Here is a 19,679-nt window from a genome sequence, read left to right as displayed (position 1 = left end):
TTCCTTTTATGCACCATCTAAATGAATTATGTACATTTAATTACTCTTTGTATTGTAGGATATCAGTGAGGCGAATGGGATAAACTGTGCAAAAAATGTTCAGACTACTGCAAAGTGAAAGGTATGTGTTCTCATAGGAAAAATATTTACTGAAAATTTGTAAATTCCAATTAAGATTTAAAATTATATTTTTTTCCATGATAACAATGAGTATGTGGTCCCGTCTCCAGGTTCAGCTGCGCAAGGATGCCCTTCCCGGTGATGGCCTCTCCGAGCAGCGATGCCTGCCAGCCGTGCATGCCCAATACCACCAGTACGTACGTGTTCATAATTAAATTCTCGAATTAAGTGAGTGGATGCATGTTTTTATTTGGACTGCTGCCAATTTCCTTTATTACAAAGCCGGTTCAGACTACTGCAAAGTGGAAGGTATGTGTTCTCATAGGAAAAATATTTACTGAAAATTTGTAAATTCTAGTTCAGATTTAAAATTATATTCTTTTCCATGATAACAACGAGTATGTGGTGAACTTCAAAATGAAGATTAAATAATGCTTGAAGAAACAAATTATGGAGTGATATGGATGCATTAGTCCTAACTCTTGCTGACATATGAACCGTTTTTAAAATAGTATGATAATATTGTAGCCTAAATCCAGCATTGCCAGATTAGGTGCATAACTATTTTGCGGAGATTCAATGCTTTTGCAACAGCGCTTTTACTTCTGCTTAATCTTTTCGTCTGTGTTGGACAGGTTGCGCTAAAGAGGACTAATGTCCTTGGGATGAGGCAGCCTCCACCACGCTGGTATAATCCCTACCATGGCTACCCTTATAGATCATATGGAGCACCGTACTTCCCCCCATATGGTTATGAGTAAGTATTGTGGTGTATTACTACAATGTTGATTTCTAACTTTATTTCTAACATGATTGATTATGCTTTTCCAGGAGGGCTCCTAGATTCCGTCGTCTTATGCGCTACATAGCTTATCATGTACAAGGTAATAATGTTCAATGCAAAACCAGTCATTGTTCAAAGTCTCGGGAATAATTAAACCTGCTGCTATATCGTTAGCACTGTTCCATAGTTGAAATTATTGTGGCCCAATGCTCCTTTGTCCTTTATTGACTGCCTTTTTTACCTCTGTTTTTCCACATAAACGACATGTCATATTGGCTTGTAATACATCACGTAGTAGTATATCCATGGGCTTCCCACTTCCTAGGCTTACTATTGTTTACATTTTCTGTCATTCTTGATTCTGACAACCCTATACAACATTTACTGAATGAGATGCAGTGATAGTATCAACTGTCAAGTTCTCTATCACTCTATCAGTCGGTTAGGACATCAGAGTGGATCGTTCCTTGCTCATTTGTGGTAGATTAGTTATATGAAGAGAAAGCATCACATACACTGTGTTGTCTGCAGATTGCTACTGTCTCATGCCTCCTTTGGTAGGACTCTCTATTATGATTCTGTGAAGTTATTCTTTATTATGGTTTTGAAAATTTATAATAAAGATAATTACTTTCATCCATAATCATTTCTAAAAGAGAATCAACTTTTATAGAGAATTATAATCAGCTCTACCAGTTACGCTTTTACATCAGTAACAGCATCGTCCACAATCCTCGACGTCTCTGCTAAGCATCCGAGTTCCTCGGGAGAAAAGCTATCTTCGTCCACAATCCTCCATATTCTAGCACATTTTATTTTCACAATTTGTTTGGGGCTGGGCCACATGGATCAAGAGCAACATACTGATTTTTGACTTAAATTATTCCTGCACATGATTACAATTGACCCTTTGTCTTTACCTGAGAATTTTAGAAGATCGATTCTTAATATTGATCAACTGTTGTAATGTCTTGGTGCAGGTTAATGGACGGTATTTCTCACCGTGACCACTCGGTTAGCCGGTAAGAACTGAGCCACTGATAAGGACTGAAACTGCTCGCATGCTCTATTGTAAGCAGAGTGCTCATGATTCAAGGAAGATAATTTTCCATTTTTTTCTGTTGGTTCAACGAAACACACAGAATGAGAACATTGGTACACTGCATGTTGTTATTTGCGGTTAGTACCAAAACTTTTCTCTTTTCTGCTTTGTATCCTCTTGTTTTCTTTGACACGTCCTATAATCGTTCTTCTCTCTTCTTGCTTATTATGTAAATGCCCATTCCAATATTAGTCAAAAGCTATTGCAGTTCATCAAAGTTTCCTTAAATCTGCTCTTGTGTGATTGTGTCCATGTAGTTATATGCTCCATAACAAATATCCTTCGTATAACATTTTCACACTACAATTTCTATCAACTTAAATATCGTCACACACGTTTCAAAATACGGGTCAACATGCGCGCATGGCGCGCACAATACACTAGTTTTATCTAACGCACATGCACATGCAGACTAGCTGGATTCAGCGGCAGTCGTCAACGGGCACTCTGGCTGCGCTGCGCTCTGATGCACCGCGATAAAAGGACACGACACGACACGGTAAAAAAAAGTAGCAGTGAAAGAGAAGACGTGGGAGCAGGCTTGATCACGGGCTACCTCCTAGCTTTGCAGTGCGCATGACGCCTGTCCGTCCGGCTATGCTAGCATGCATGTTCCGTGTCGCTTTCATGGGCCCCGGGTCATGTGGCGCGTGTCGTCCGTCCCAGTGCCCAGCCATCGTATCCTACTCGTACGTAGATGCTAATGCCATTTTGTTTCGTTTACATGGTCTTTTTCGTTGGCAAACCTTCGCCTGCGGTGCTAAATGCTCTCAAAGCAGCCCAATGCAATCGGGCTGCGTTGGGCCTCCAGTGGCTCATTCATCTTCTGATGTTAGGGTCACCCGTTACCACTTTGTAGTTTTATGTCTCTCTCTCTCTCTCTCTCTCTCTCTCTCTCTCTCTATATATATATATATATATATATATATATATATATATATATATATATATATATATATATATATATATATATATATATATATATACTATGTGAGTGCACGTACGTTGCAACGGGAATATATATTACCACAATAACTTATGTATAAATATGTTACATTGTTACGAGGAAATGTTTCATAATCCATTTATGATCTTAGTTATACATAAACTTTGTTATTTTAATCTAGCTATTTTACCACTACACTGCAACCATAAGTACGAGGGGAATTTGCTATTTTGTCACTCTCAGTTGTGGACTTCTCTATTTTACCATCAGGCCTACAAATCATAGACACAAATGGTCCCACAAGTCATAGACAGAAGGTCATATAATACCAGAGAGCCCACGTTAGAAGGACTAAAATAGCAATTTTTTCTAAGTACGAAGGGGCTCATGTACATGTCCATGCGCTGCTCCCACGATTGCGTTTGGGACGTTGTCCTGCTCATCAAAATTGCTTAATTGGGTGAGGGCTGCAAGGATGAGATATAACAAAGTTCTTAGCATTCTCACATTTGGTGAAAAAAATGTTGTTGGAGTAATCCGGTTGACACCGTTAGTGGAGGAGCGGCAAAGCACGAGCATCGTACGACGGACGCGTCGCCTGCTAGAATGCGCATGGACGATACCTGTGAGACAAAAGGCTACACGTATATTTGCTATAGCAGAGCTTTCTAGTACTTGGTATAGGACGGGTTCAGATGAATCGCCTGAAGCAACCACAACTCGAGGCTCTAGATCGTCTCCACCAGCTGGTTCTGCTGACAAACAGTTGCAGCTGATATACCTTTCCAGCATATGCATTTGGACGTACACCTCGACATGCCTCAATTCTACACAACCAAACGGGAAATAGAAAAGGCATTAAGACTACAACCAAACAGCTGACTGAAAACCGAATAGCTTCCATTCGAAGGCTCTCCGATCCAGAGGCGTAGCTTCCATCCGGTGGCACGACGACTGCAGTTCCTCGATCCAGAGGCGTAGCGACAGCGGCTCTCCGATCTAGAGGCGTGGCGTCGATAGTTTCCTAGAGGCGTCCATGTGATGTCGGCTCCCTCGGAGGCACGCGCTCCGGAGTGGCGCACGCTGGCGTCTCACCTCCCACAACAGCGCCGGCCTTCTCCGGGCGAGAGCGACGACGACGAAATTCTCTAGGCGCGAGTGGTGATGGATCGGCGGCCCTGTTTTTATGATATTTTGTATACATATTTATACCAAAGTCAATATATTTTTTATGATACATTGTCAGTCATGGCTCTTCTTCCATCTTTTGTATGTTTATGATATTTTTATTCACATTTTATGTAAACCTTTGTTGATTTTTACGTAGTGTACCGCAATGCATAAATACCTTCGACGCGTAGCATAATTAATATCAGTATATATTATAAACTGGTTCTAACGAGTCTAGCTGCATGACTGTCGGTTTTCTTCAGCGGCAGGCTTGAGCCAGCCGAAAAATCATAGCAGAAGGGAGCGATTGGATCGCCACGGACCCTTCTCGTCTTGCTCTAACCCTCTTCAACAATGGCTACCTGGTCGCAAGATTAAATATCATCAAAGTAGTCTAAGACCATGTTTGGATCCTCATAGCTAATTAATTAGCCAGCAAGGCGACAAATAATTATATGGCAAATAATTATTAAAGTTATGTTTGGAGTCTTAGCTAATATATGTCTAAACATAGTAAATATTTTGTTTATCCTTGCATGTCAAACAATGAACCAAGAGATAAATGAAAGAAACCGACTAGGATAGGGATCATCCTTTTCTCTTTTTATGATCTATTAGCACCTATTAGCATGATCAAATGGTGAGCAAATAATTTGCCAGCTCTCTGGCTAACAATTAGCCAATTTATTAGCTAACCTATTTGGAGTGTACGGTGCTACCCGACAAACTGTTTGCCAGATGATCCAAACATACCCTCTTAAACTCTGTCCATACGTCCATTCCGTGCTTGTCTAAGTGTTGCGTGTCTGGTTTGTACTGCCTATGTCCCATGTGTCTGAACTCCGAAGCCGATTTTGCGTTGTAAGGGTATGTATAACCTAGATACTATGTTGTGGTTCTCTAAGTATTAGATACTTCTAAGAAACTCGTTCATACAACCCGATGTATTTTAAGCATTGTATCTTATTCATTAGACCCCTCAAGACATGGCTCATTTAGGCCTTTTTCGACATACTAGTATTTAATACACACTTGAATCCAATACACATTGGGATGGAGTGAATCCCATCCCATGTCACTTACACCATGTGTATTTCAGTTACAGCTAGGAGCTAGGATTTAATACTACATGACTCATTTTTCAATGTTCGCTTACACCATGTGTATTCATATGTTGCATGCATATAAAAAGATCAATGCACCACATATTATGAAATGTGGCACTGCATGCATATAAAACGATGAATGCCGCTGTTTATAAAACCTGCTATAACTGAAACATTTCACAAAATAAAGAATCTATGTCCTACTTGTAGTTACAAACCAACCAGATCTTCAGAGTAAGCAATACACACACAACAGAATTAGGAAGCAACAATACCACAACAAATGTACCACTAATTAGGAAGCAACATATATGACATAAACAGCAACATGACATAATTAGGAGGCATAGTGGTTACAGGGAACCATATCTTCAAAGTAAGCTCATCTGTAACATGTTTTTCATTAGGAAGCAACAATAAACAAAGACAGTTTCTACGAACAAATAGCTCAACAAATGTACCACTAATTTTTATGTTGTTGGTAATCATTCCACGTTTCTTGTGCTATTGCATCTCTAAGATTATTGCCTTGTACATTTTCTTGATCGTTGTCTTGATCGCCATCTGGTAGATCAACAAAGTTTTGTGGTAGATCGTTGCCTTGATTGTTGACTTGCTGTGCAAAAATACATAAAAATAGGGTGATCAAAGTTCACACATGTACCAACAATACAGCTCTTGCAGAAGCAACAACCATACAAAGACACAACAAGATATGGAACTAGGAGAAACAACACCCGGAGAGAACCAGGTTCGTGGAGAGTTGCTGCTCCTCATGGAGAGCTGGTATCCAATTCAGAGGTTCTAATACACTGCTATACAAAGATACAGCAAGATGTGGTCTTCAGAGTTTCTAATATACTGCTATCCAATGACCAATTCCTGGAGAGGTGCTGCTCCTCATGGCCACCCGATACACAGACATGAGAACCGGGTTATAAAATAGTTTGCTTGTACAATACAACTATCTATGTCCCTCCAACTGAAGAGCTTTGTTTAAATTCTGATAGTTTTTTCAGCTATCTGATGGCGAGATGTACCTTTAATTTGTGACGTTACATGTAGGTGCCACGCTACCTCTTCACTAAGCTCCTAAACCCAACATATAGTACATGTCTGTTTCCTAGTCCGTTGTTGGAAACCATGTAAATAATCCCCGCACGGCAGCTGCTGCACTCTTACGCAATAGCAGTCAGGGCAGGGGAGAGGATATTCTTTACATCCATTTTACTATACTATTCCTTCTTCGTTACTATGACCTGCATGGATACCTTTTTAATTTGTATCGACCTGGGTAATCTGGCCAACTTGGTGCCTTGCCTCTAGTATTCTTCCATTTTCTTCCTAATAAATGCATCGCACTCCTTGTCTACAAACAAGATGTTGTGGTTTTGTAGTACTCCCTCCATCCTAAAGACAGTTGTTCAATTCAGAGAGATGCCATCTTTAATTAAAGATCTCAAAAAAGATACTGCAAAGCTAAATCATTCAGGTGCTCTGAACTCTCTGAACCATCTCTGAATCGTTTTGGGTCTGGGAGGATTTGGGGTTTCGAAAGGTGAGTGGCCAGCCGCGCCTTCACCACTCACTACGCCCAGCCGCAAAACCACGTGCGCGCGCCGCGGCTAAGCAACTCTGAGTGCTGCAGGTGAGCGCCGCGACCTCGCCAGCGTTCACCTCTGCCCGGCTGAACGCCATCCGGCACGCCTCGGCAGGACACTACAGCAAGAAATCGAAACCGTAGGACATGGGAGAGGAGAGGAGAAAGAAGTAAAGGACAAACTCACAGGAGAAAAGATCACCGACGAAGATGGCGGCCCGCGGCGGAGTCACTTCCTCCGACCGTGGCCGGGATGGATTCCACGGCTATTGAGTCGTAGACTAATTCCAGGTCGGCATTCAGTTTTTTTTTTATTGGGCTAAGTTTGCAAACACATGTGGACTAAACTGTGGCAACGATTACTATGCAAGCTATCCTTCTTTATAAACATGCAGGCAAACCATCTGATCAATTAGATTACGATCTAACCACAGATATAACCATGGTTTGTGTGGACTTATATTTGATCTGGTCCAGAATGACATCCATGGATTAAACCATCATGTAGGCTAAATCCAGCTCAGCTAAACAAGATCTTATGTAGATTGTATGGGTGGAACTATATCTTATACTTTATAGAACAGGGTTAGATATGTTCCTTCACCAAAATACATATCTTGTGATTTTGTATTTATCCTTTAGATATCCCTTGCGATACGAATTATTTATGTAATTTAGGCTGTACGTGCCTTAAATGATTTAAACTTCTCTCTTAATGAAACACATGCGAATTGATACATTCTTAAAAGAAGATTTGAAAAAAATAGAAACGGCCAAGTCCTAAATTATGTAGTACTAGTAGAAAAATAACAAAAAAAAAGAGATAATATAAAAGAAAAGAAGATCAGTCTCGAGACTCTAGGAACTTTGCAGTTAATAATCAAATCAAAACTAATAATAATTGGAGCATTAACATGGTAATATGGTACGCCAAACCACCCCACGCGAGGCCCTATGGCTATGGCTATGGCTATGGATAGTGCTCGGAATTAGGTTGGGTCGAGTCGGATCGATCTAAGTATATCGTGCTTTGGGTTAAACGAGTTTGATCAAAAAAGCGTAATTTTTTAGGTAATGTCGTGCCAGCTCAAAGAGTAGAAAAGTGGTCTAGTTCGGCCTTACAACATGTCGTGCCTTCGTTGGGCTGTGGCGGCTCAAGTCCGGCCCATATATTTGAACTACATAAAATCCAAATATTACAACCACATTGTTGGGGTCTTCGTCTTCCGAAGGTCCTCAAAAACATGATTAACAATATTTTTCAAGCATAATATATGTACAGGAACCTTCGGACTCAGGATGAAGTTGTGCACAATATGGAAAGCACGATCGAAACGAAGGTTGAGCTAATGCCGAAGCTGCGCGCAGGGAAGCTTCGGCTCAATAGCAGAAAGAGGAACCGACTTAAGGAGGAAAATGCCATTTAGTCCTCGAAAGATTGTCACTAAGTCAATAGTGAATATGGAGGGCATAAATGTAATTTTACGCAGGCTGCATCCTGTGCCTATAAATAGATGAACAATACTCCCGTTGAAAGGGAAATGTGCCCTTGGGCCTATTTCTAAAGTGTTTTGGTGATTAAGTGCACAACACATTTTCTCTGAGTGCTAATTTGTGCCAAAGAGTGAAGAAGTGCAAATCATATTACAAAGTACGTTTCTAGACTTAGTACATTGATTTGAGTACTAATGTATTGTGTCTAAGTGTTAGAAACAGGAGAAAATGGATTAGAAAGGAGTTGGCCGTGTACAGCCAACTGCTGCTCGGTCTGGGTGCACCGGACAGTGTCCAGTGCGCCAGGACCAGTCTCGGTGAACAGTCCGCTCTCGGGACTCGACGGTGGCGTACGGCTATAAATCACCGGACTGCCCGGTGGTGCACCGGACTGTCCGATGAGTCGTCTGCGGCGAAGTCGTCGCTCTCGGGAAACGTTCAACGGCGTACGGCTAAAATTCACCGGACTGTCCGGTGAGCCAACGGTCGACTGCGCCAACGGTCGGCCGCGCAATCCGCGCGCGACGCCTGGGCGAGCCAACGGTCGACAGGGGGCACCGGACTGTCCGGTGTGCACCGGACAGTGTCCGGTGTGCCAACTGCCGCATATCTGCAATGGTCGGATGCGCTAGAAAAGGAAAGAGATCGCGCACCGGACAGCTACAGGGACTGTCCGGTGGCGCACCGGACTGTCCGGTGCGCCACCCGACAGAAGGCAAGATTTGCCTTCCAAAGTTGCCTCCAACGGCTCCTAGCTGCCTTGGGGCTATAAAAGGGACCCCTAGGCACATGGAGGAGTCACCTAAGCATACTTTGAGCATTCTAAGTCTTCCACACTCCGTCTCCGGGCACTTGATTGACTTTGTTAGTGATTTGAGCTCCGTTCTAGTGGTGAACTTGTTGCGATTCATTTGAGCTAAAGTCTTGGCTGTGTGTGTGCGTATTGCTACGGATTTGTGTGTGTTGCTTCCACCCTTACTCTAGTGCTTTCACTTTGATCTTTGTTATAAGGGCGAGGGACTCCAACTTGTGGAGATTCCTCGCAAACGGGAAAAGAGATAAGCAAGAAGAACACCGTGGTATTCAAGTTGATCATTGGATCACTTGAAAGGGGTTGAGTGCAACCCTCGTCCATTGGGACGCCACAACGTGGAGGTAGGCAAGTGTTATACTTGCCAAACCATGGGATAAACTCGTGTGTCTTGTGTGATTGTTTTTCTGTAATACTTGTATGTTCGCAAGAGCTCGCTACTTAGCCATTCTAATACTTAACCAAGTTTTGTGGCTATTAGTTGTTGAATTTTACAGGATCACCTATTCACCCCCTCTAGGTGTTCTCAATTGGTATTAGAGTCGTTCTCTTCACGAAAGGGACTAATCGCTCGAAGAGATGGATCCTAAGGGAAAGAGGATGGTGGTCAATGATAAGGAGAAAGAGTCCATCTTCAACGAGCCGAGGGACGACAAGCCCACCGATTCCGGCTCGAGTCATAAGAAGAAGGACGGGAAGAAGAAGAGGCGCATCAAGAAGATCGTCTACTACGACAGCGACGAGTCTTCTTCTTCCCCAAGAGACGACGACTACGACGAGAAAAAGAAACCGGTTAACTCAAACTTTTCTTTTGATTATTCTCGTATTCCGTATAATTTCAATGCCCATTTGCTTTCTATTCCTCTTGCTAAACCTCCACACTTTGATGGAGAGGACTACGCTTTTTGGAGTCACAAAATGCGTAGTCACCTTTTCTCTCTCCATCCTAGTATTTGGGAGATAGTTGAGAATGGAATGCAATTTGATAATACGGACAACCCTATTGTTATTAACGGACAAATTCACAAAAATGCACAAGCTACCACTGTTTTGTTAGCATTGTTGTGCAGGGATGAATACAACAAGGTGAGCGGCTTGGACAACGCCAAGCAAATATGGGACACCCTCAAGATCTCGCATGAGGGGAACGACGCCACCATGATCACCAAAATGGAGTTGGTGGAAGGCGAGCTAGGAAGGTTTGCCATGATCAGGGGAGAGGAGCCAACACAAACGTACAACAGGCTCAAGACCCTGGTCAACAAGATCAGGAGCTATGGAAGCACGAGATGGACGGACCACGATGTCGTCCGACTTATGCTTAGGTCTTTTACTGTCATTGACCCTCATCTTGTGAACTTAATCCGTGAGAATCCTAGATACACAAAGATGACGCCCAAGGAGATACTCGGAAAGTTTGTGAGCAGGCGTATGATGGTCAAGGAAGCAAGATACGTTGATGATGCATTGAATGGCCCAATGCCCATCTATGAGCCCTAACCCGTTGCACTCAAGGCAACAAGCAACAACAGGGAGGCGCTACCTAGCAAGGTGGCACAAGTTGAAGCTGCCGGGCTAAATGAAGATGAAATGGCCCTCATCATCAAGCGCTTCAAGACGGCGCTAAAAGGACGCAAGGAGCATCTCAACAAGAGCAAAGCAAAGGGAAAGCGCTCCTGTTTTAAATGTGGTAAAACTGGTCATTTCATAGCAAATTGTCCCAATAATGCTAATGACCAGGAACAAGAAAAGAGCGAGAAGAGGGAGAAGAAGAAGGCCTACAAGAAGGCGAAGGGCGAGGCGCACCTTGGCAAAGAATGGGATTCGGATTGCTCTTCTTCCGTCTCCGACGATGAAGGACTCGCCGCCTCAGCCTTCGACAAGTCATCTCTCTTCCCCAACGAGCGCCATACTTGCCTCATGGCAAAGGAGAAGAAGGTAAGTGCTCGAGATACCCCCTAAGTATAGTACTTCAAGTGATGATGACTCTAGTGATGATGAAGTAGATTACACAAGTTTATTCAAAGGTTTAGATAGAACTAAAGTTGATAAAATCAATGAATTGATTGATGCTTTAAATGAAAAGAATAGACTCTTAGAGAAGCAAGAGGATATATTGTATGAAGAGCATAATAAGTTTGTTAGTGTACAAAAATCTCTTGCTTTAGAGGTCAAAAGAAATGAAATGTTTTCTTCTGAATTATCCGCTTGTCATGAAACTGTGTCTAGCATGAAGAGTATTAATGATGATTTAAACGCTAAGCTAGAAGTAGTTAATAAATCTAGTTCTTGTGTAGAGTATGTTGTGATTTGTAATAGGTGTAAGGATTTTGATGTTGATGCATGTGTTGACCACCTTACTTCCATTACAAAATTAAATGGTGAAGTGGCAAGTCTTAATGCCCAACTTAAAACTTGCAAAAATGACTTTGATAAATTAAAATTTGCTAGGGATGCCTACACCGTTGGTAGACATCCCTCAATTAAGGATGGACTTGGCTTTCGAAAGGAAGCCAAGAACTTAACAAGCCAAAGGGCCCTCATTCCCAACAAGGAGAAAGGGAAGGCCCCTATGGCTAGTAGTAATCAAAAGAATCATGCTTTCATGTATAATGATAGAAAATTTTCTAGAAACTCTCATTATAATAGGAGTTATAACGCTTTAATTCTCATGCTATGATTGCTTCAAGTTCTAACTTTAATGGTAGGCCTAGGAGAAACTTTGTGTCTCATGCTCCTAGGAAAGTGTGTAATAAACCTACCACTGTTTTTCATGCTTGCAACACTACATATGTACTTTCATGTAAAAATGAAAAAGTGGTTGCTAGAAAGATGGGGTCCAAATGCAAGGGAGACAAGACTTGCATTTGGGTCCCAAAGGCTATTGTAACTAACCTCGTAGGACCCAACAAGAGTTGGGTACCTAAAACCCAAGCCTAATTTGCCTTGCAGGTTTATGCATCCGGGGGCTCAAGCTGGATTATCGACAGCGGATGCACAAACCACATGACGGGGGAGAAGAAGATGTTCACCTCCTACGTCAAGAACAAAGATTCCCAAGATTCGATCATCTTTGGAGATGGGAATCAAGGCAAGGTAAACAGGTGGGAAGCGCTCATCACAGCAAGAATGTGATGACCACATCAAGACCTCTGGAGCTACTTCATATGGACCTCTTCGGACCCATCGCCTACCTCAGCATCGGGGGAAGTAAGTATGGTCTTGTTATCGTTGATGATTTTCCCGCTTCACTTGGGTATTCTTTTTGCAGGATAAATCAGAAACCAAGGGACCCTAAAGCGCTTTCTAAGGAGAGCTCAAAATGAATTTGAGCTCAAGGTGAAGAAGATAAGAAGCGACAACGGGTCCGAGTTCAAGAACTTACAAGTGGAGGAGTACCTTGATGAGGAAGGAATCAAGCACGAGTTCTCCGCTCCCTACACACCACAGCAAAATGGTGTGGTAGATAGGAAGAACAGGACGCTCATAGACATGACGAGGATGATGCTTGGAGAATTCAAGACGCCCGAGCGGTTTTGGTCGGAAGCTGTGAACACAGTTTGCCACACCATAAATCGGGTCTACCTTTATCGCCTCCTCAAGAAGACCTCGTATGAACTAATAACCAGTAACAAACCCAACGTTTCATACTTTCGTGTATTTGGGAGTAAATGCTATATTCTAATAAAGAAAGGTAGAAGTTCCAAATTTACTCCCAAAGCTGTAGAAGGGTTTTTGTTAAGTTATGACTCAAATACAAAGGCGTATAGAGTCTTCAACAAATCATCGGGTTTGGTTGAAGTCTCTAGCGACGTTGTATTTGATGAAACTAATGGCTCTCCAAGAGAGCAAGTTGATCTTGATGATGTAGACGAAGATGACGTTCCATCAACTGCAATTCGCAACATGGCGATTGGAGATGTGCGACCACAGGAACACCAAGAGCAAGATCAACCCTCTTCCTCAACGATGGTGCATTCCCCAACTCAAGATGATGAACAGGTTCCTCAAGAGGAGGCGTGTGATCAAGGGGGAACACAAAAAGACCAAGTTGTGGAGGAAGAAGCACCACAGGTCCCTCCAACTCAAGTTCGAGCGACGATTCAAAGGAATCATCCCGTCGACCAGATTTTGGGTGATATAAGCAAGTGAGTAACTACTCGCTCAAGATTAGCTAACTTCTGTGAGCATTACTCGTTTGTCTCTTCAATTGAGCCTTTCAGGGTAGAAGAGGCCTTGCTAGATCCGGACTGGGTGTTGGCCATGCAGGAAGAGCTCAACAACTTGAAGCAAAATGAAGTTTGGACCCTGGTACCACGTCCCAAGCAAAACGTTGTGGGAACCAAGTGGGTGTTCTGCAACAAGCAAGACGAGCACGGGGTGGTGACATAAAACAAGGCTCGACTTGTGGCAAAAGGTTAGGCCCAAGTCGCAGGTTTGGATTTTGAGGAGACTTTTGCTCCTGTGGCTAGGCTAGAGTTTATTCGCATTCTATTAGCCTATGCGGCTCACCACTCTTTCAGGTTGTTCCAAATAGATGTGAAGAGCGCTTTCCTCAATGGGCCAATCAAGGAGGAGGTGTACGTGGAGCAACCCCCTAGCTTTGAGGATGAACGGTACCCCGACCATGTGTGTAAGCTCTCTAAGGCGCTCTATAGACTTAAGCAAGCCCCAAGAGCATGGTATGAATGCCTTAGAGATTTTCTAATTACTAATGCTTTCAAGGTTGGGAAAGCCGATCTAACTCTTTTCACTAAGACTTGTGATGGTGACCTATTTGTGTGCCAAATTTATGTCGATGACATAATATTTGGTTCGACTAACCAAAAGTCTTGTGGGGAGTTTAGCAGGGTGATGACACAGAAATTTGAGATGTCAATGATGGGCGAGTTGAACTACTTCCTTGGGTTCCAAGTGAAGCAACTCAAGGATGGCACCTTCATCTCCCAAACGAAGTACACGCAAGACTTGCTCAAGCGGTTTGGGATGAAGGACGCCAAACCCGCAAAGACTCCAATGGGAACCGACGGACATGTCGACCTCAACAAAGGAGGTAAGTCCATTGATCAAAAGGCATACCGGTCTATGATAGGTTCCTTGCTTTACTTATGTGCTAGTAGACCGGATATTATGCTTAGCGTTTGCATGTGTACTAGATATCAATCCAACCCAAGGGAATGTCACCTTGTGGCCGTTAAGCGGATTCTTCGATATTTAGTTGCTACGCCTTGCTTCGGGATCTGGTATCCAAAGGGGTCTACCTTTGAGAGCACCTAGAGGGGGGGGGGTGAATAGGTGATCCTGTGAAACTTGAAACTTAAGCCACAACTTGGTTAATCGTTAGCACAATAATTGCCAAGTGGCTAGAGAGGAGTCAAAACACAATAACCACAAGAGATCAATCACAGAGATGGCACAGTGGTTATCCCGTGGTTCGACCAAGACCAACGCTTGCCTACTCCACGTTGTGGTGTCCCAACGGACGAGGGTTGCAATCAACCCCTCTCAACTGGTCCAAAGACCCACTTGAATACCACAGTGTTTTGCTTGCTTTTCTTAATCCCGTTTGCGAGGAATCTCCACAACTTGGAGCCTCTCGCCCTTACACTTGAAATTCACAAAGAAGCACAGAGCAAGGGAGGATTAGTAACGCACACAAGACACAAGAATCAAAGTGTCAACACGCACACAAGTCGCAACAAGAGCTCGCAACACAACCCAATGAGTTCACAACTCCACTAGAGCTCTATATGCTATCACAATGAAACAAATGCGCGGAATCGAGGTCTTGGTGCTTAGGAATGTTGTAGGAATGCTTGGTGTCATCCTCCATGCGCCTAGGGGTCCCTTTTATAGCCCCAAGGCAGCTAGGAGCCGTTGAGAACAATCCTGGAAGGCAGATCTTGCCTTCTGTCGACTGGCGCACCGGACAGTCCGGTGCACACCGGACATTGTCCGGTGCCCGATTTCCTTCCAAAAATGGCGCAGTCGACCGTTGGCAGCCTGAGAGCCGTTGGCGCACCGGACAGTCCGGTGCCCCCTTCTAGCCGTTGGCTCGGCCACGTGTCCCACGCAGATCGCGCGGCCGACCGTTGGCTCACCGGACAGTCCGGTGAATTATAGCCGTACGCCGTTGATGGTTTCCCGAGAGCGACGAGTTCGCCTGTGAACGGCCCACCGGACAGTCCGGTGCACCACCGGACAGTCCGGTTAATTATAGCCGTACACCGCCGTCGAAGTCCCGAGAGCAGCCTGTTCGCCAGAGCCAGCCTGGCGCACCGGACACTGTCCGGTGCACCATCGGACAGTCCGGTGCTCCCAGACTGAGCAGAGTCTTGGCTGCTCGAGCCAAGGCATTTTCAATTGGATTTTTCCTGTTTCCAGCACTAGGACACAATACATTAGTCCATAAAACAATGTACTAAGTCTGAGAAACATACCTTTATCCTTGATTTGTACTTTGTTCACCTTTTTACACTTAGGCACTTGTGTTGGACACTAAATCACCAAAATACTTAGAAATGGCCCAAGGGCACATTTCCCTTTCAATCTCCCCCTTTTTGGTGATTTATGCCAACACAACATAAAGCAAGTAGAACAAGTACAAAATCAATTCAAATAAGAACTCAAAATTGTTTTGATTCAATTTTGACATATATGGATCATCCTTTGCCACCACTTGATTTGTTTTTGCAAATCAAACACAAATTTCTATCTCTAAGTCAAACATACTTGTTAAAACATAAAAGAGAGTCATTACAAGAGAAATTGATTCAAGATTTAAAAAACTCCCCCTTTTTCCCATAATCAACATTTCTCCCCATAAGAAGCCAACTTTTGACAAGAGAGACAATAAAAGAGTTTTGACAAACCAAAAGCTCTATTTTACTATTTTCAAAATCTCTCTCAAGTGGTAGCTGATCCATTTATCGCTTTGGCCTTTATTTTCTCCCCCTTTGGCATCAAGCACCAAAACGGGATCAATCTTGGCCCTTTAACCCTATTGCCTCACCAAAATCTTCAACTAAGAGCAAATGAGCAATAAGAGGATAAAGATGAACTTGGAAAAGTTACTCTTTTCATCGGAGTGCAGTGGAAGTCTTGCATGGTCCAAGTCCACCTTTTCCCTTTCAATCCTCCTTTGAGACTAAAACAACCAAACTCAAGTACATGGTTAGTCTCAAAGGGTCAAGTTGTAGCACAACTCCCCCTAAATATGTGCATCACTTGCAAAAAGGACTTGTGAGGTCCAGGGAGTGTTTGTACAACTTGAGCACCACAATAAGCAACAAAATGCAGAATGAACATGATCAAAGGCATAAACACATGTATGCTACAATTCAATCCAAGTTCCGCGAATCTAAGACATTTAGCTCACTACGCAGCCTGCAAAAGGTCTTCTCATCTAGAGGCTTGGTAAAGATATCGGCTAGCTGGTTCTCGGTGCTAACATGAAACACTTCGATATCTCCCTTTTGCTGGTGGTCTCTCAAAAAGTGATGCCAGATGTCAATGTGCTTTGTGCGGCTGTGCTCAACAGGATTTTCCGCTATTCGGATAGCACTCTCATTATCACATAGGAGTGGGACTTTGCTCAGATTGTAGCCAAAGTCCCTGAGGGTTTGCCTCATCCAAAGTAGTTGCGCGCAACACTGTCCTGCGGCAACATACTCGGCCTCAGCGGTGGATAGGGCAACGGAAGTTTGTTTCTTAGAATTCCATGACACCAGGGACCTTCCTAAGAATTGGCACGTCCCCGATGTACTCTTCCTATCGACCTTACATCCAGCATAGTCGGAATCTGAGTATCCAATCAAGTCAAAGTTAGACCCCTTTGGATACCAGATCCCGAAGCAAGGCGTAGCGACTAAATATCGAAGAATTCGCTTCACAGCCACTAAGTGACACTCCTTAGGACCGGATTGAAATCTAGCACACATGCATACGCTAAGCATAATATCCGGTCTACTAGCACACAAATAAAGTAAAGACCCTATCATAGATCGGTATGCTTTTTGATCAACGAACTTACCTCCTTTGTTGAGGTCGGTGTGTCCGTCAGTTCCCATCGGCGTCTTTGCGGGCTTGGCGTCCTTCATCCCAAACCGCTTTAGTAAGTCTTGCGTATACTTCGTTTGGGAGATGAAGGTGTCGTCCTTGAGTTGCTTCACTTGGAACCCAAGGAAGTAGTTCAACTCGCCCATCATCGACATCTCGAATTTCTGCGTCATCACCCTGCTAAACTCTTCACAAGACTTTTGGTTAGTAGAACCAAATATTATGTCATCGACATAAATTTGGCACACAAAAAGATCACCATCGCAAGTCTTAGTGAAAAGAGTTGGATCGGCTTTCCCAACCTTGAAAGCATTAGCAATTAAAAAGTCTCTAAGGCATTCATACCATGCTCTTGGGGCTTGCTTAAGTCCATAGAGCGCCTTAGAGAGCTTACACACGTGGTCGGGGTACCGTTCATCCTCGAAGCCAGGGGGTTGCTCCACGTACACCTCCTCCTTGATCGGCCCGTTGAGGAAAGCGCTCTTCACATCCATTTGGTACAACCTGAAAGAATGGTGAGTGGCATATGCTAGCAATATACGAATTGATTCTAGCCTAGCCACAGGAGCGAACGTCTCCTCAAAGTCCAAACCTGCGACTTGGGCATAACCTTTTGCCACAAGTCGAGCCTTGTTCCTCGTCACCACCCCCTGCTCGTCCTGTTTGTTGCGAAACACCCATTTGGTTCCCACAACATTTTGCTTGGGACGAGGCACCAGTGTCCAAACTTCATTGCACTTGAAATTGTTGAGTTCCTCATGCATGGCCAACACCCAGTCCGGATCTAGCAAGGCCTCTTCTACCCTGAAAGGCTCAATAGAAGAGACAAAGGAGTAATGCTCACAGAAATTAACTAATCTTGAACGAGTAGTTACTCCCTTGCTAATATCACCCAATATTTGGTCGACGGGATGATCCCTTTGGATCGTCGCTCGAACTTGGGTTGGAGGAGCCTCTTCCTCTTCAACTTGATCATCCTATGCTCCCCCTTGATCATGCGCCTCCACTTGAGGTACCTGTTCGTCATCTTGGGTTGGGGGTTGCACCATAGTTGAGGAAGACGGTTGATCTTGCTCCAATTGTTCCTGAGGCCGCACATCTCCAATCGCCATGGTGCGTATCGCGGCCGTTGGAACATCTTCTTCATCTATATCATCAAGATCAACAACTTGCTCTCTTGGAGAGCCATTAGTCTCATCAAATACAACGTCGCTAGAGACTTCAACCAAACCCGATGATTTGTTGAAGACCCTATACGCCTTTGTATTTGAGTCATAACCTAATAAAAACCCTTCTATAGCTTTGGGAGCAAATTTAGAAGTTCTACCTCTCTTCACAAGAATATAACACTTGCTCCCAAATACACGAAAATAAGACACATTGGGTTTGTTACCAGTTAGCAGCTCATATGAAGTCTTTTTGAGGAGGCGGTGAAGGTAGACCCTGTTGATGGTGTGGCAAGTCGTGTTCACGGCTTCCGACCAAAAACGCTCGGGGGTCTTGAACTCTCCAAGCATCGTCCTCGCCATATCGATTAGTGTCCTGTTCTTCCTCTCTACCACACCATTTTGTTGTGGTGTGTAGAGAGCGGAGAACTCGTGCTTGATCCCCTCCTCCTCAAGGAACTCCTCCACTTGAAGGTTCTTGAACTCGGACCCATTGTCGCTTCTTATCTTCTTCACCTTGAGCTCAAACTCATTTTGAGCTCTCCTTAGGAAGCGTTTGAGGGTCCCTTGGGTTTCAGACTTATCCTGCAAAAAGAACACCCAAGTGAAGCGGGAAAAGTCATCAACAATAACTAGACCATACTTACTTCCTCCTATGCTCAGATAGGCGACGGGTCCGAAGAGGTCCATATGCAGTAGCTCCAGAGGTCTTGAAGTGGTCATCACATTCTTGCTGTGATGTGCTCCTCCCACTTATTTACCTGCTTGACAAGCTGCACAAGGTCTATCTTTTTCGAATTGCACGTTAGTCAAACCTATCACGTGTTCTCCCTTTAGAAGCTTGTGAAGGTTCTTCATCCCCACATGTGCTAAGCGGCGATGCCACAGCCAGCCCATGCTAGTCTTAGCAATTAAGCATGCATCTAGACCGTCTTCCTCTTTTGCAAAATCAACTAAATAAAGTTTGTCGTCTAATACACCCTTAAAAGCTAATGAACCATCACTTCTTCTAAAGACAGACACATCTATATTTGTAAATAGACAATTATATCCGATATTACATAATTGACTAACAGATAGTAAATTATATCCAAGAGACTCAAGTAAAAACACATTAGAGATAGAGTGTTCATTTGATATTGCAATCTTGCCTAAGCCTTTCACCTTGCCTTGGTTCCCATCACCGAATATGATTGAATCTTGGGAATCCTTATTCTTGACGTAGGAGGTGAACATCTTCTTCTCCCCCGTCATATGGTTTGTGCATCCGCTGTCGATAATCCAGCTTGAACCCCCGGATGCATAAACCTCCAAGGCAAATT

General features: G+C 43.6%; 2 long non-coding RNA genes across 2 annotated transcripts; one reads left to right on the top strand and one right to left on the bottom strand.

Annotated features, from left to right (window-relative positions):
- Positions 1-230: 230 nt before the first annotated feature.
- LOC103649911 (uncharacterized) lies at positions 231-2,218 on the top strand. Its single transcript, XR_563796.3, has 4 exons — positions 231-313; positions 756-877; positions 952-1,004; positions 1,885-2,218. It is a non-coding gene; the product is annotated as an uncharacterized lncRNA (long non-coding RNA).
- Positions 2,219-5,486: 3,268 nt separating this feature from the next.
- On the bottom strand, positions 5,487-7,180 carry LOC100277982 (uncharacterized). The gene is made up of 2 exons (XR_563795.4): positions 7,016-7,180; positions 5,487-5,844 (listed from the first exon to the last, which is right to left on the bottom strand). It is a non-coding gene; the product is annotated as an uncharacterized lncRNA (long non-coding RNA).
- Positions 7,181-19,679: the final 12,499 nt, after the last annotated feature.

This window comes from Zea mays, chromosome 3 (assembly GCF_902167145.1).
Source record: "Zea mays cultivar B73 chromosome 3, Zm-B73-REFERENCE-NAM-5.0, whole genome shotgun sequence".
Taxonomy (NCBI): Eukaryota; Viridiplantae; Streptophyta; class Magnoliopsida; order Poales; family Poaceae; genus Zea; species Zea mays.
The sequence above is the reverse complement of the archived record's forward strand: the minus strand, read 5'-3'. Positions and strand labels throughout refer to the sequence as shown.